The sequence below is a fragment of the Protopterus annectens genome, chromosome 8.part0 (assembly GCF_019279795.1).
Source record: "Protopterus annectens isolate FY-2018-M chromosome 8.part0, PAN1.0, whole genome shotgun sequence".
Lineage (NCBI taxonomy): Eukaryota > Metazoa > Chordata > Ceratodontiformes > Protopteridae > Protopterus > Protopterus annectens.
In genome coordinates, this window is record NC_056741.1 from 1,595,130,909 (window position 1) to 1,595,148,695 (window position 17,787).

Genomic DNA, 17,787 nt, shown 5'->3' on the forward strand with positions numbered 1-17,787 from the left:
GATGTTGAACGATAACTTTTGCTGTTAATCACAAATTGAGTTCCTTCCTCTATGTGTTTACAATGCTTACACATTAGACACTTATACATGCCTATTTTGGTCGTGTAGGGATGTCTTCTACTTTGCAGTATTTCTTTTAAATTCTTACCCCTTCTGTATGTGATTTTTGGTTGTTTTGGGAGAAGGTCTTTAAATAAATTGTCATTTAATAAGTATTCCCAATTTTTTGTAACTATATTAGTTATTAGTATAGAATCTAAATTATATGTGTAAATGAAGCTACACTCGTAACTCTCATCTGTTACTCCTCTATTATTCGAATTTAAGTCTTTGTTTGTTTCCGTTAAGGCTCTTTGTGTATTCAGTCCTAAAATTGGTATATATGTGCCTTCACTTCTTTTTATTTTGACTTCATTCAAAATGTCATTTAAAAAACTTAATGGATAACCTCTTTGTGTAAAAAAATTCAAAATTATTTCGCATTCCTCTTCAAATTCACTCTCTATAGAGGTCATTCGAGCTGCCCCTCCTAAGTTGCCCTTTAACAACAGATTTTTCTGGTGTTCTTGTGAAGTGTAGATACATATTTGAATGTGTCTCTTTCCTATGTATTTTAGACACGTAAATTTTCTTTTCATAGTCTTTTCTTAGAGCTACATCAAGGTATTCTATACTATTTACGTCATACTTGAATGTGAAACTAAGGAACTGTGTTGAACTGTTAAACATTTCTAAACAATCTTTTATTTGATCTTCTGACCCCTGGAACAACATAAATATGTCGTCCAAGAATCGTGTGTAAAATACTATATTAGACTTGAACTCATTGTTGCTCAATACAAATGATCTTTCCCTTTTGGTGGTAGATGTCCTTGTTAAACTTGAGGTAATTGTATGACAAAACTGTGTCAATTAATTCTTGACCAATTTCACTTCATTAGTTGGTGCATTTAATAGTCGCAGCATATCCTAGCCATTCAATTCCTTCCCTATGGGAATACAAGAATATAAATCTTTCTGAAGGAAAGAAATCCAATCTATTAATGGAAAGACCATGAGTCTTTAGTAATCTGATGTTCTTCTACTATATATTTCTTCAGAATATTGTCTAACAATTTTGCACAGGTAAATGTAGCACTTTTCCTTCCGTCTACTAAAGGTCTCATTGGGGGGTTTTCTAGATTCTTGTGAATCTTTGGTATTCCAAATAAATACGGGGTTCTTGGAAATGGCTGATGCAAATATAAGTAGGTTTTATATAACTCTTCAATGAAAGCTTTAATTTTCATCTGTGCACTGTTCATTTCGTTAATTGAAGCTCTACAGTATGTTTCACTATCCAAAATTTTATTCATCCTAAGATCATAATCATCATGTGACATTACTACCAGCCCCCCTCCTTTATCTGGTTTCATGATAGATCCATCTCAATGGCGTTCTCAAACAGAGACACCAATGGGTGTAGTGGGGGATTATTGCACGCTACATACACAATTCTGAACTTTCATGATTATTTTTGCCCATTAAAGCTGTTAGGTTAATTTTTCTCACAAACAGTTTTAAATCCAACAATCATCATCATTCTCGATCATCTCTTTCCATTTCTTCCTATCCTCTGCATCTTGCTCTGTCGTCCATAAACCTTATCTTAGGCCTTCCTCTATTCCTCTTACCTGGCAGCTCCATCCTTAGCATCTTTTTCCCAATATACCCATCATCCCTCCTCAGCACATGTCTCTCTTGCTTTGTCTCCAAACTGTCCAACATGAGCTGACCCTCTAATATACCGATTCCTAATCCTATCCATCCTAGTCACACCAATTGCAAATCTTAACATCTTTAACTCTGCCACATCCAGCTCTGACTCCTGCCTTTTTGTCAATGCCACTGTCTCCAACCCATATAACATAGCTGGTCTCACTACACTCTTGTAGACCTTCCCTTTCACTCTTACGGATACCCGTCTGTCACAAATCACTCCTGACACTCTTCTCCACCCATTCCACCCTGCCTGTACTCTCTTCTTCACCTCTCTTCCACATTCACCATTACTCTGAACTGTTGATCCCCCTGCATCCTCACCATTCCTCTACCCTCCCTCTCATTTACACACATATATTCTGTCTTAGCCCTGCTGAACCTCATTCCTCTGCTCTCTAGAGTCTCCTCAACCTGATTCCTACTCTCACTACAGATCACAATGTCATCTGCAAACATCATAGTCCACGGGGCCTCCTGTCTGATCTCATCTGTCAACCTGTCCATCGCCACTGCAAATAAGAAAGGACTCAGAGCTGATCCTTGATGTAATCCCACCTCCACCTTAAGCGGATCTGTCACTCCCACTGCAGTCCTCACCACTGTCACACTACATATCCTGTACCACTCTTACGTACTTCTCTGCCACTCCCGCCTTCCTCATACAATACCCCAACCCTTCTCTAGGCACCCTGTCCTTTCTCCAAGTCTACAAAGACGCAATGCAACTCCTTCTGACCTTCTCTGTATTTCTCCATCAACACTCTCAGAGCAAACATTGCATCTGTAGTGCTCTTTCCTGGCATGAAACCATACTGCTGATCACTAATCATCACCTCCCTTCTTAACCTTGCTTCCACTACTCTTTCCCATAACTTCAAGCTGTGACTAATCAGTTTTATCCCTCTGTAGTTACTGCAGCTCTGCACATCACCCTTATTCTTAAAGATAGGTACCAAAACACTTTTTCTCCACTCCTCAGGCATCCTCTGACTTCCCAAAATTTCATTAAACAATCTAGTTAGAAATTCCACTGCCATTTCTCCTAAGCACCTCCATGCTTCCATTGGTATGTCATCTGGGCCAACAGCCTTTCCATTCTTCATCCTCTTCATAGCTGCCCTTACTTCCTCCTTGCTAATCTGTTTCACTTCCTGATTCACTAAATTCTAGTGGACAGTCTTTTGTTGGAGCTAGAAGAATTAAATCAAACTATAAAGAATGATGTGAACTTTGTAAGATACCGGTTTGATTATGACCGGTGTTTTTCGAGTATTGACAACCATATGCTGAAAATCAAAAGTACTAAAGCTAAGAAAATAGCCCGGGACACTAAAGATTATAGAAGGCCTACCTTAAGCCACCACCGATTCAAGGAATATTAACAGTTTCTGTAGTGACTACTGACATAGCCTCAGCAGGCGACATGAGAATGAAGGGAATCAACCAGTGTGTAAATGAAGGTACATCAAGTTTTGGGAATGAGAAGGCTCAGTCAAAGAAATAAGGACATGAATAATACAAATAATTCTGACATGGTAGAAAATAATGGGGGTCAATACCAACAAAATTGGAAATCTCAACAAGTCAAACAGAATTACAAGGGGTCGAGGAACAAGAGGAAGAAATGGTAGTCACTACCAGTTCAACATCAAGTGACCTTAGTCTAGAAGACTTAAATTCAACACCTAACAACCAAGTTGAATACAAAATATTGATGAACTCGACTGGTGACTTCAAAATATTCAACTATTCAGACATTGACATTAGTCCCGAAATAGTGGACTTGTTATCTAAAGGTTACACATTCGTCCGTCTGACCCCTTTGATTTAGCGAACTTATTGTTGGATTTAAAACTGTTTGTGAGAAAAATTAACCTAACAGCTTTAATGGGCAAAAATAATCATGAAAGTTCAGCCCCACTACACCCATTGGTGTCTCTGTTTGTTGAGATGGATCTTAGAAATCTAGAAAGCTGACATTTACAGGAAAAACCATAATTTTAACATAACTAAAGAGGATGGATCATGAAACCAGATAAAGGAGGGGGGCTGGTAGTAATGTCACATGATGATTATGATCTTAGGATGAATAAAATTTTGGATAGTGAAACATACTGTAGAGCTTCAATTAACGAAATGAACAGTGCACAGATGAAAATTAAAGCTTTCATTGAAGAGTTATATATGATAGATAGGAAACCTACTTATATTTGCAACAGACATTTCCAAGAACCCGTATTTTATTTGGAATACCAAAGATTCACAAGAATCTAGAAAACCCCCCAATGAGACCTTTAGTAGACGGAAGGAAAAGTGCTACATTTACCTGTGCAAAATTGTTAGACAATATTCTGAAGAAATATATAGTAGAAGAACATCAGATTACTAAAGACTCATGGTCTTTTTTGAAATCCATTAATAGATTGGATTTCTTTCCTTCAGCCTTTTTTGTGACGGTAGATGTGAAAGATTTATATTCTTGTATTCCCCATTTTGTCATACAATTACCTCAAGTTTAACAAGGACATCTACCACCAAAAAATCGGGTGAAGATCATTTGTATTGAGCAACAATGAGTTCAAGTCTAATATAATATTTTACACACGATTCTTGGACATATTTATGTTGTTAGATCAAATAAAAGATTGTTTAGAAATGTTTAACAGTTCAACACAGTTCCTTAGTTTCACATTCAAGTATGGCGTAAATAGTATAGAATACCTTGATGTAGCTCTAAGGAAAGACTATGAAAAGAAAATTTATGTGTCTAAAATACATAGGAAAGAGACACATTCAAATAAACACCAGAAAAATCTGTTGTTAAAGGGCAACTTTGGGAGGGCAGCTCGAATGACCTCTATAGAAGGAAAGGAATGTGAAATAATTTTGAATTTTTCACACAAAGAGTTATCCATTAAGTTTTTAAATGACATTTTGAATGAAGTCAAAATAAAAAGTGAAGGCACATATATACCAATTTTAGGACTGAATACACAAAGAGCCTTAACAAACAAAGACTTAAATTAATAATAGAGGAGTACAGATGACATATAATTTAGATTCTATACTATTAACTAATATAGTTACAAAAATTGGGATACTTATTAAATGACATTTTATTTAAAGACCTTCTCCCAAAACAACCAAAATCACATACAGAAGGGGTAAATTTTAAAAGAATACTGAAGAGTAGAGATCCCGACCAAAATAGGCAAGTATAAGTGTCTAAGGTGTAAGCATTGTAAACACATAGAGGAAGGAACTCAATTTGTGATTAACAGCAAAAGTTATCGTTCAACATCTAAGTATAACTGTAATAGTAAGCAGGTGGTTTACATTTACAATATTAATTCCCTGACCATTACTTTAAGTTTAGAGTAATTGACCAAGTGATATCTGATGGTGAGGCAATGAGTCTTGAATGACAAACTCTTGCAGACCCCCAGGTATCAACGAAATGTGCTCAATCAAATGTATTTTGAGGCTTAAAAATTTAGAAAGATGATATGCTTTCTAGTGGTATTAGTTTTTAGCATCAAAGTTTTAAATGTAGTTCCAATTGTAAACCACAAATTAATTACATTTACTTATAGACAACGAAGTTTTATATCTACTTAGTTATATTTAGTTGGTTTGAGTCCGTTTTCTGCCAGAACAGTTTAGCTGTGGTAAATAACTGCATTATAAGTGTTTTACTTTGAGTAATTAAATTGAAGTTTACCTTTTTTTCTACAATATAAAAGTTGAATGACGTTAACACTGTTAGCAAGATAATGCACAGATAACAGTTATTTACATATTTTACTGGTAGGTTTACGTCAACATGCTCATATTTAAATTCAAGTTATGGTGAATTCTTACGTAAATATACTTGTAAAAGGTTGGATAGAGTGGGTCATGGAAATGAATAGATAGGGCAGTGTTAGAGCACTTATAATTTTATAATTTTATAATTTAATAATTTATTAATTTTATAACTTTAAAATGAGCGAGAAAGAATTTGAATTGTATGGAAAGGACATAAAAACACATAAAATACATATTCAGTGTGGACGGGTGTTCTTGAGTGTTTTTCATGTGACAAATACAAACATAATAGAAAACATACAATTATATAGTGTTCATATATGTACATTTGCCATATATTTATCAAATATTACACATTTATTTATTGAATATACAATACATCAAATAATATTTATTAAATAATATTAATTAAATATTCTAAAAGGTCTGTATTTACCCAACGTTATTCAAGTAGAATAAGTTTAGAGGAGTTTTTAAAAGTGTTCAAAAAGGAAATTCAAAAAAGAAATCAAAAAAGAAATAAAAAGTGTTAGAATTACATTTTTTAAAAGTGATAAAGGTCTCCACTATAAGAAATAACACGAGTACAGTGTTCTTATTAACGTTTTACATTAATGTTTTACACTTATTTCTGACACTGTAGCTCGTCACTATTTGCGTGTGACATTCAGTGGTTTTAGTACGTTGCCTCTTTAAATGTTTTAATTGACCAATTAATTATTATATTTTAATTGCATATAAATTGTCAATTTGTGATTAACAGAATTGTTTTTTTCTGAGGAAGTTGGGGCAGGAGAAGTAAATCATTAAACCTGTTTTTCGAATAAGGACCTTGATACATTTATTCTGGTTTAACACTTGATTGGCACTCGAGTGTATGAGGTTTTCCTGTGGTACTAAAGAAGTTTTCGTTCATCTTCTGAGTTAGTTCTTGAAGTTTGCCACACTTTGAATCACTTCTCCTAAAGAGGTGTGGGTACTTAGTTTAGTTTTGTTTGGCCACATCTTAAAGTGGTTTGGCTCCCCACCAGAATGAGGATGAACATCAGAGAAAACAACCCAGTGGAGCTCTTGGGAGAAGATTGATCTCTTTTGCTGAAGAGACCATGGATGCTATCAGTTATTCAGAACATGAGAGATGCTACTCCCACTTCTTTCTGGTTCTGAAGGAGAGAGAGTTCCATCTCATTCTGGACCTTAGCAACTTGTCACCAAAACCATCATATTTAATCTCAGTTGATGACTTTCCAGTGTCTCATAATCCTGATGACCATGTTTCTGGGCATGCAGAGTACTTTTCTGCTACATTAGCGTTTAGGGTCCACATAGAATGTTCTTGTAGTTCTGACAGGGGCGGCCATCACTTTCCATACAAAGGGCTATATTTGGGCTTTATCACCCAGGGTATTTACCAAGGAGTTCACCAGGGTGTCTTAACTCATTACATTCAAGTGACGCCTCCAGGTGCATCTGCAGTTAACTCCTACTGAGGCCTCTAGGAATCAAATATTGCTCGTTCATATTTGCATCGATAATTCCAAAACCACGTTATGTACAAGGCTTTAAAAGATTTCATCTTAAAGCTTACACAATGGCAAACTCAACTGCATTAATATTTGACCTCTGTCTAGAGCAGGTAAATAAATATTAACTGTGGTTTTTATGATATTAATTTGTGTAGATATAATTTTCACATTTTTCTAAATATCACAACAACCAAGTAACACAGACTAACTCCTTAGTCTTATATGAAAGCTCTCAGCTAGATGAATAAAATTCTTCTGACAGTATGCATGTAGCTTGAATAGTTGCTGAGATATTGTAAGTTGTTTATAAAATATTACAAATGCAGTGTTTACTGTGACTTATAACATTTGGTTTAAGACCTAGAACGTAAAGAATACTACCACCATAAAAATAGTTTGTGCTGAAGAGTTTGCCATTAATACTTCTTTCATAATCCCTATGGTTCCAGAAATATGAACATTTGTTTGAAATGTAACAACATACTTTGATTCTGTCAAAAGGCTTAGTCTCTGCCCATTGGAAGTTACAGTGCAAAGTTCCTGAGCTCGATTGGAGTACATTACAAACATCCATGTTTCTCCTGCTTAGATGAATGCATCTTGGTGACCTCACCTGGGGATTTTAGGGAGATCATAAACTGAAAAAAATCTCCTGTATCACAGAGGAATTCTTTAATATGCACAGAGATAGACATGTTTAATTATCAGTTAGTGCTACACTTACAGAGGGCCAAGTAAGTCATGGCTGTAAGAATGTCCAGCACCAGTCCTTACTTTGTCTTTTGGGCTTGACAGTTAGCACGATCTTCATGGTATTACTGGCAAACCAGACCATGCTGACAATGCATTGAAATGTGAAGTTTTGCTGTCTGCTAAGTGAACACTCTCTTGTTAATAGATTTAGTGTCATATCCCTGATTCCCTATTTCTGGGACCCAAAGTGGTGGATAACCCCACCAATGTCTTAGTGGACTCAACTTTTTTGCAACCTAAATTGTCACAGGCTTAGATGGATGTTTTACTGACAAGGTAGGGAAATCACCTTAGCAATCACAGTTCAAGGGTCATGGTCCTTCATGGGGAAGGGATTTAACATTTACCACATCAACAATTACCACTTTATCAGTGTGTTCTTGCCATGGAGATTTTGGACACAAAGTTGCTTTTAGAGATGGTCCTCAGTCAGTCATACAACCTATCAAACAGTATGAAAACAAGCATAGAGGCACAAAGTTATACCATCTACACGGTCAATATACTGTGTGCCTGGCATTGAGCCATTGGCAGAAGTATCACACTGTTTGTGGAGCACATTCAAAGTGAAATGAATGATATGGTGGACCTTTCTTTGAGTTTCAGATTCTGAGGCATCGTTAGGTCTGGGTGTTTTGGAAGTAGGGCACTCTGAAAATCAATCTAACTGTGATTTTGAAGAAAGCAGTCCTTCCCTATTGTGCCCAGTACTGCAAGGTAATAAGGGAGGGGAGTTGTGGCTTATGTACACCCATCCTGTGGTATATGAGGATCATGCATACTCTTCTGCTATTTCTGCTGATCACAAATCTCACAGAAAAAAGACCAAAACTAGCCCTTATTGCCTTTTGATAGCTGAGAAAGGGGAGGTTTTAGTCCATGACTTAGCCATGTATGTCCCCACAAATAGGGATAGCAGACTGTGCCTCATGGCTAGACTGCTTATTTTGACATTTGATTTCATCAGACCTTTTGGTGAGTATGTCAGACGTGAATGGCACATCCAGGAAGCCTTCCATTCAACAAATCAGTCTCTAAGAAGAAATGTATTACTTGCATTCTGTAACAACTCAGTCAGACAGTTTTGTAAGAGATCCTGATCTTTCATAGGCATGTGTATGATTTGGTTTTCAGTAATGTAGTGGTAAAAGTGTATGAGTCTGCTATTTCTGACAGTCATATTGTTATGGATGGCAGGGCACTGACTGGTCACAAAGTTCCTTAAAGCATTTCTACATATCTATCTTCATTTTAAGAGTGCTTATACTTCATGATATCTGAAAATTCATGACTGATAAGTTTTGCCACCTCTCTTTGACTTTGTTGGTTTCATGACACTGACATTTATATATAGCAAAATGTTTTCTTCTGTTCTTTATCACCTCATGCAGGTTCTCATGTATAGGGTTTATATATTTTTAGGTCTAAATCACAATATCATCCAAAAAAGTAACCAAATTGTTCCTGAACTCATCCATTCACCTCCTTTTTTGTTGAGGAAATATCCAAGTCAGAGACAGCCCTTCCCACTGTGGCTGTACATAATCTGACCTGCTTTTACATGAAGCAGGTATATGAATTTAAGAAGACCAAACAGTTGTGCATTTCCTTCTCTCCAGAGACGGAGGGGTTGAGAGTTGCCAAACAATCTTTTTCCAAATGGAATGCTAGCTGCATCTTCTTTTTCCATTGGCAGCTCACCACCCATCGGAAACCTTTGTGGTCAAGCAGCACTACCCTAGAGCCAATTTGCCTACTGCATGGTTCTGGGAGGTGGGATTCAGCTTTCTGAACCTTGGTTATTGGTTCGTCATCCATCTCCTCCAGTATGAGTATTTTACTGCTTGGGATTCAACCCACTCATAGGACCCAAGCAAAAACTGCCTCCAGTGCTAGAATAGCACATGCATTCTTACCACTTCAGTTAATCTATGAGGTGATTCTCCTTGTTAGACCTCAGATGTCTTCCCTCATTCCTTTCTGCTTGATCAACCCTTTTCCATCCAGCTTCAGCATTTTTAATGTTCTAAAGTCAGGAAAGGGCATACTTCTACATTTATCAGGAATATAGGTGTCCGATCTTCATTGTTATGTTTTCATTTTCAGGATGTGTGCTCACTAGTGGTGGGTTATGAGTGATGGTGAGTCTAGGAGTTAGGAGTGCTTATAAAACCAGGGAACTACAACAGGGAAGGTATGTGCACAACTGAAGACAGGATTGACTGAGAATTGTGGCAACTGATCCAGTAAGAAATATCTTATTTTTCAGTACTGCTACATTTCCATAAGTATTACTTGTAGCACTGATGCCAAGACAGTTTTGGGGAATGTGGATCTTACATTGTGTCTGCCTGAATAACAACCATTTCAAATAGCAAGGACAACATTTTACACAGAGATCATACTTTTGTAATTCATCTACAACCCAAATTGGAGTGCATAATAATCATAAAGTTGTTTCCCCGTTCATAATTTGAGAACTTAATACAAACACTTGTGTTTGGCAATTCAGCCGAGTGTCAGCAGATTAAAAACATTTTATAATTCTCTTCAGCAATGATGCTGGACTACCAAACAGTTTCCTCCTTCTGCGAACCTTTAGTAATCAAAACTGCTTTGTATGTGATGGGAAGCAGGATTAACGCTACATACTGTAGGTGGAACATATAAATATACAAGACGTTATGTCTGCTCTCGATAATGCATTGTTTGAAGTCCATGGAATTTTAAAAAGGCAGCTTAGTATGGGGCTAGAATTCTTTATTTGTTGAATGGTACCTCTTGAAAGGGACAGGTGGTTTCTCCCCCTTCAGCTACTGCAGTTTATCTATGGTTGAAGAAAATGTATGGATAGCTACACTGCAGTCTTCATTTTACTGATAAATTTAACAGAAATCTAAAGCATCAAACATCACACCTAAAAAGGAGAACAGTTCTTTCATACTGAAATTTCCATAAACTTCAAATTTAACTACAGCTGCTAATCAGCTTCTTCACATTTTATAATAAACAGCTATTTTACCATTATATAAACAAGATACTTTACTCATTAACAAGTGTGGTTGGCAGCAACCACATTTTTCTTTTTCAATTTAGACATCATTTATAGATTTGTAATGCTTGCTCCTTTGTTACATGACCATAGTTTGTGTAGCTCATTTAATTGTACTAAGGAGTGTTACCCACACTCCCACCAATCACAGAATCTAGAGAAAGAAGAGCACTTGCATTTCTCTATGTTCGTATTTTTAACACACTAACCTATTCATATTATGGATGGAATACAAGAGGGACATCTTTGAGTAACAGTATCGCATGCTCATACTCCTTCCTGTTAGTGCAAATTTCCAGTCAAACCAAGAAAACCTTCTTTCTCCCACTGCATACTAGTCTGTAAAATGCTGTAATGGAGACAAAGCTGTGTGAGAAAAGTCATATCTCATTTGCAGTGTGGCATGTTAGAGGCATTTATTTCAGTTCCCCCAACCTCCATTTATTGTCATTCTGACAGCCATCCCAGTGCTCCCCATGTTACTCTGGGGTCTACCAGCATTCCAGTTCACCTCCCATTCCAATGACTGAATTTAGGCTGCAGTTGGTGGGGAACCTAAGCGTGACTTGGGAGGAGTCTGGTGTCCATCTTCTATATATGACCTACCCACATTCCCCACCCCTGCCCGCTGCCCTCATTGACACACATTTCAGGGCAACTTCCCTCCTAGGACTATGCCTCCCCTTAAGGGAGAGTCATCAACAAACAACCCCCCAGGATGGGCATACCCATTTCTCCCTGTCATTCCCATCAGTCGCCCGAACCACTAATCGAACCCTTGACATCTGGGCCACAGTCCAGGCTCTATCCATCTAGGCCACCAAAGAAGCTTATTTATTTCCAGTTTGATAGTTGGCATAATACTGAGTTAAGAGAGATTGCCTCACAAATAAGAACAACTTTAATTAACAGGGACAAAATACATTGTGAATATACTATGACAGTTTAGGACTCAGTTCTGGCAATCTCAAATGAAAAATAAGAGCATATCATGAAAGTTTAAAGAATTTGGTAGACATTTTAGCACATGGAAAAGGAAAGGTCTGCATGTGCATTTCTATGACTCTTCCTGGATATGAAGACTTTATAACTTGGCAGCAGGATGCATTACAAAGATTTTTTTTCTTTCATTAGCAAGACTTTTATTGGGCTCCTTTTTGCCTCCCATGTCTGCGGATCCTCAAATCTCTTCTTGATCAGGCATTACACTTTCCATTCAGGGCTGCTGTCCAGTCAGCCATTAGGGTGCTTTGGGCTCTCACCAGCATCTCATTAATATGAGCTTTTTATGGATTAACCCTGCCACAGTTGTAAACTGGAAACACTGCTCTGATTTTATTGCAGATGTATGCAGTAATTTTTTTTTCAAGTACATCTACAATTATTGATACTATAGATGTTCAGTAGTGCTTAGAAGGTATATAGTCACATTTCCTAAAAACATTATGTAGACAGCCATTTCACCTAAAAACACATGACCACACAATCCATTGAACGCACACAGCACCAAAACACATCTGATCAGAAAAGCGCATTAAATTTGTTTCCTTTTCCAATTGCTATGCTACAGGCAGCATCCTCACACATACCGCAGCCATACATAAAACATAATACTGCACTGTACCCTAACACTCAACGAACAAGAGCCACACAAATTCCTATACCACATACACAAACCAATTGCATAGTCAGTATTTTGCATAGGGGCTTTGCCCCCTTAACACACACATTCCTTCCGACCTTATTTATATATACTAACTACACGATCACACAGTTGCAAACAAAGCCAAATATCCTGTGGTAGGATACAGCTGGCTGCATGTGAGTCAGCTGTAGAGGGAACTGACAATCAGTAGTCATATATTTCCCAACTGTTGACAAAAATGTGTATTCAACAAATTCAAATGAACCAGTTACTGTGGTGAAGCTATGTGCTGCATATGTTCACTTATCACAGAAATTAAATGCATACACTATTGTTGTGGTTTGTATGCTGGTTATGTAACCATCATGAAAACCACAGCAGTGAACCAGACTAAAATAAAACAATACACAGATTAGTATGTTTAGCATGTATTAGCTTAAAACTTTACACATTGCACTGCAAACCATAAAGATTAGACAAAGTCTCTCCACAAATTATCTAGAAATGCAGTTATTGTACCCTGACTATACAGAATGTATATAGATACGTATGGCAGGCTGATCATGCACATGTATTATGTGATAGTATGCTAATAGTCTTTGTACATCATATTTGCCTTTGGATTCTGTCCTTTTGAACTTGGATGAAAATGCATGGATTGCAAAGAAACATGTTAAAATATAATATGCAATAACATTTTGTAAAAGGACTACACAGTGTGAATACTGCATAACACACCTGTGCAATACACAGCTGACAAAAATGCTATACAAATGGGATGACCCCTGGCATAGAATGCGCAACCAGAAATATAAACAAACATGCTTGCAAGGCATTGAAGGGTGTATATATGTGTATACACACACACTAAACCATGCACATAGACATGGGAGAGGCTATGGTACTGTGGGCAGAGCAGGCGGAAGCATGTAAGAGTCAGGGTCACAAGATAAATGTAAATTAAAATGTGGCATACAAATCTTAATTATATGCGCCACCGATGGGCCAGGAAAATAAGGTGTATCTGGTATACAGCACAAGCTATAAAGCATGTCAAAACATTGTACATGCATGCTTTACTAGTTGTGTCTACCTCAGATAGTGACCTTCTGGCAACTGTTTACATCCACAGAGTTTCCTAGGCAAGTAAGGAGTAGAAGTAAATTGCAAGACCTTTATAATGTATCACGCACACAGAAGCACATACACACACACATTAGCTGTACAACTAGGAACAATTTTAGAGTTGCCAATTTGCCTACTGCATGCTTTTGGGTGGTGGAAGGAAACCAGAGTACCCTGAGAAAACTCACACAAACTTAAGTAGAACATGCAGAGACAGCCCAGACAGTATCTATATATAACACTGTAATATGCACAGGTATGGCTCCGTATTAGAAGGGCAAGAACCATAATTTTGAGTCCAACTACTAAAATAGTGTAGCAAAATCTCAAAGCTTGTTGCAATTCTCTGAAAACATTTTGCCGGGGCCTGCATCTGACTATCCTTAACCCCTTGTACTAAACCAAATAGTAGTGTAACCTGAAGTTAGGGGAAACACTCAGAAATACTTCTGTATTTGTCATATACACTCTTTCAGTCTCAGTATTCCAAGGATCATAAATAGTGTACTTTTGAATTTCAACAGAAACCCACACATACTTTTGTTTTATAAAAATAGCAATTTAAAATGATAGATATAGATGGGTCTGCAACAGTGGGGACAGCTACGGAGATGTTTATTCAACTATTAAAAGTGAGTCCCCTGTATCACAGCTGGACCACACCCAGCAATATGCTCCCTTACAGGGTACACATGTATCCCCTAAAGACGTTAAAATAAGCATTTCTGTATGAGGGAAACCCCACTGCATTTGCTATGTGAAAGAACAATCCTCCCTTACACTTGCCCAACTTACAAATGTTACTTCCATGGTTGTATAACAGTGGAACAAGAGAAACTTATCATTAAAGTGCACAGCATTATCACCCAGAGAGTCCACTGTGCACACATGACAAGGATTTGACTTGGAGAAAAGTAAATTCAGCCGTTGTGTCCAGACAGCTAGGCAGTTGAAACCCAGTCAACAGGCAATCAGCCACTAATAATGAAGCTGGATACTACAGTCATTAGTATATCAGTAAAGGAAGGATCACCATTCATCATGAGTATTACACTTGGGAAGAACTGAAAAAGGACACCTACAACCTGAATGACAATCCAAATGTCCAGATCAGCAGCCATTGTCACCCTGAACTCCACATCATTTCTCTGCATGAAGAAAAACAGCTGACCCATGTGCTACCATCACCAGAACATACAAGAAATAACAAATGTTTGCAGAGTAGTACTACAATGCCATTCCTGCAATGTGAAAATGTAGGTAAACGTTACTGTATATCCAAGTCACATTACAGACCACTCAAATATCTATAGGCAAACTCACTAGTAGTTAATCACTATGCTGTCACAAACTCACTCAAATCACATGGCTGATGAACGTTTAGCAATCTCACTGGTCACTGCACAAAGGCAAATTTCCTTTACCCTGAAATGCAATGATCTCAGAGTTTGTAGTAAAGTTTATGGGCAATATAAAGATACATGTCATCTCAGGGACTTTCTCAACCCCCAAGGAAAGTACTTTTTTATTTTATTTATTTATTTTATTTTACATTTGTTTACCAGGAGGGTCTGTTTGGGTGGAAGCCCATTTTCAGTGGAGGCCCAGGGAGAAAAGCTCCGAAGTAAAACAATATACATAGATGTTAATATCCCAAGCACAATTTATAGGGTTTACAATAGTAGGATTTGAAAGTTATACATCAAGAAGAATCATTGATATTGATAGTTACAAAGTAAAAAAAGACATTTTACATAAAAAAGTTTTACTTTTTTTGCATAGCAGGTGTTGGTAGTCAAGATTTACAATTTCTGTAACAAATAGCAGGTAGCTAGATTCTTACTACATAGTGGAAACAAATTATATTTTGTACATATGCATTTTATGCATTTTTGTCAGATAGATAATAGATTTTGTGGGTATGCTTGTGAATAAAGATATTAAAAACTGTTGTCTTAGACTGAGAAGCAGGTTTAGCTCTGTTGGTATAGATTGTTAGAAGGGAGTTCAAAAGATCTGAGGTGGGACAATAGTAGAGAGGTACAGGATATATTGGTGAGGCACCTCTGATAGTGACTGTTCCAAGAAGGAGAAAAACATGCAAGGGAGGCTGGATGCCATTAACCGGGATTAGTACAGGACAGATCTAATTGATATAGAGGTAGCCTTTTAGTAAGTTTTTGAACTGGATTGGATTGGCAATGTTTAGAATATGTTGGTAAATTTTGTTCCAAATTTTGGAGATATAGTGGGAGTAGAGGGCGTTTCCAGCTTTGTTGTATCTTTAGGAATGTGTAGTAGTGTTTTGTGTGAAGACTGGAGTTGTTGAGTGCTAGTGTATGGTTGAAGTATTTGTTGTGGGGCAGGGGTTTTTTTTGGTTGGTATACTAATCAGTGGGCAAAGATGAGTTGGGTAAAGCCAAGAAATAAAGCACAGTGTTGGGTAAATGTTAGGTGTTGGGGGAGTTCTAACCATCTTAGTTGTTGCAGAGCAGAACACTGGTAGGACCTGTGAGGGGAACTAGTGGCAAATTTGGCTATTTTGCTGTAGCTGGAATTCAAGTTTGGTAAGGTCACTTTTGCTATGGTTGGTGAGGATGGGAGAGGCATACAGTACTGTGGACAGGAGATGAGTTCTGGCAATGTCTAATCTGGTTCGGTTACTAAGGAAAGGCTTTATGCAGTATAGAGGGCCTAGTTTAAAATGAGTCTTTTGATGGATTGGGATAGGTGTACGTCAAATTTCAGTTTATCAGTTGTAATGCTTAGTAACTTAGTTTGTGAGATGATGGTTATAAAAGTGCTGTTGGGGGATTATATTTGAAAAGTGGTTGGGGGATTGGGGGATTTGGTGGGGAGAAAGAGCACCAGCTTGATCTTGTTTGGGTTCAATATATGGTTTGCTTTAGCTAGCCAGGATTCTACTTCAGAGAAGGATTGCTGTGTAGTAGTCCCTAGCTGTTTGAGAGAAGATGCTATGCATATGAGGGTTAAGTTATCTCTGTATTGGATGACTGAGGAGAGGGGGTAGATTGGTGCAATTGGTTAGTGAAGATAGTGACTAGTAAGGAGCCTAGTATGGAACCTTGAGGTACTCCTATGTTAACAGGAAGTAGGGATGATAGCTCCTGTTGCCATCTAACAGCTTGTTGGCATTTGGTAAGGTAGCTGTGGAAACATGCTAGGGGATGAATGACTAAGATTTAGGGTGTCAAGCTCTGACAGTTTCTAGTGTGAAACTGTATCAAAAGCATTTGAGGGATCTGGAAAGATGGAAGAGACACATTTGTTGTGGTTTCTGTGTTGATTTATTGTGTTGGTAAAACTGAGGTAGGTGGTTGTGGTGCTATGGTGTGGGTGAAACCCATGTTGTGTGTCAGATAAGAGGTTGTTGGATAGAAGGTGGTTTAGAAGCTGGGTATGAATTTATTTTTCTAATATTTTGGAGAATGGTGAAAGAATGGCAATGGGTGTGTAGTTTTTGAGTTTGGTAGTGTTATCTTCTTTGTGCAGGGGAATGATGTACGAGATTTTCCAGATTAGAGGGATGTAGTTTTCAGTGATTGTGTGGTTGATTAGGAGAGAAACGGGGTAGGCTATGACTTCTCTGGCAATTTTGAGGAATTCTGTAGGCAGGTTGTCTTCTGGTAGGGTGGTGGGTTTCAATTTACTGAGCAGTTTTTTTATGGTGTAAGGTAGAACAGGTGTAAAGGAGAAGGTGTTACTGGCTTCAATATTGGTAACTGGGATCTGAGGTGGTGTATTTTGGTCATAGCTGTTAGACAGAGAATTGAGTTTGTGAAGAAGGAATTGAATTGTGATGCAATGCTGTCATCTGAGGGAAGTGTGGTGGGTTTAGGGGTGGAAGTATTCCCAGTTGAAGGAGTTTATTAAAGGTGGATCAAACATTTTTGGGGTTGTTTTGGTTTATCTGTTGGGTGGTGGTATAGTAATTGTTTTTTTCTGCTTTTATTTTGGATTTAGATTTGTTCCTAAGTTGTTTGTACAATAATAGGTTGTTGTGGTTTTTGTTATTTAACCAGTGTACCCATGCCTTGTCCCTTTGTTTTAACAGGGTTTTTGTGTTGTTTGTTAGCCATGGCAAGTGGTGATTTTTT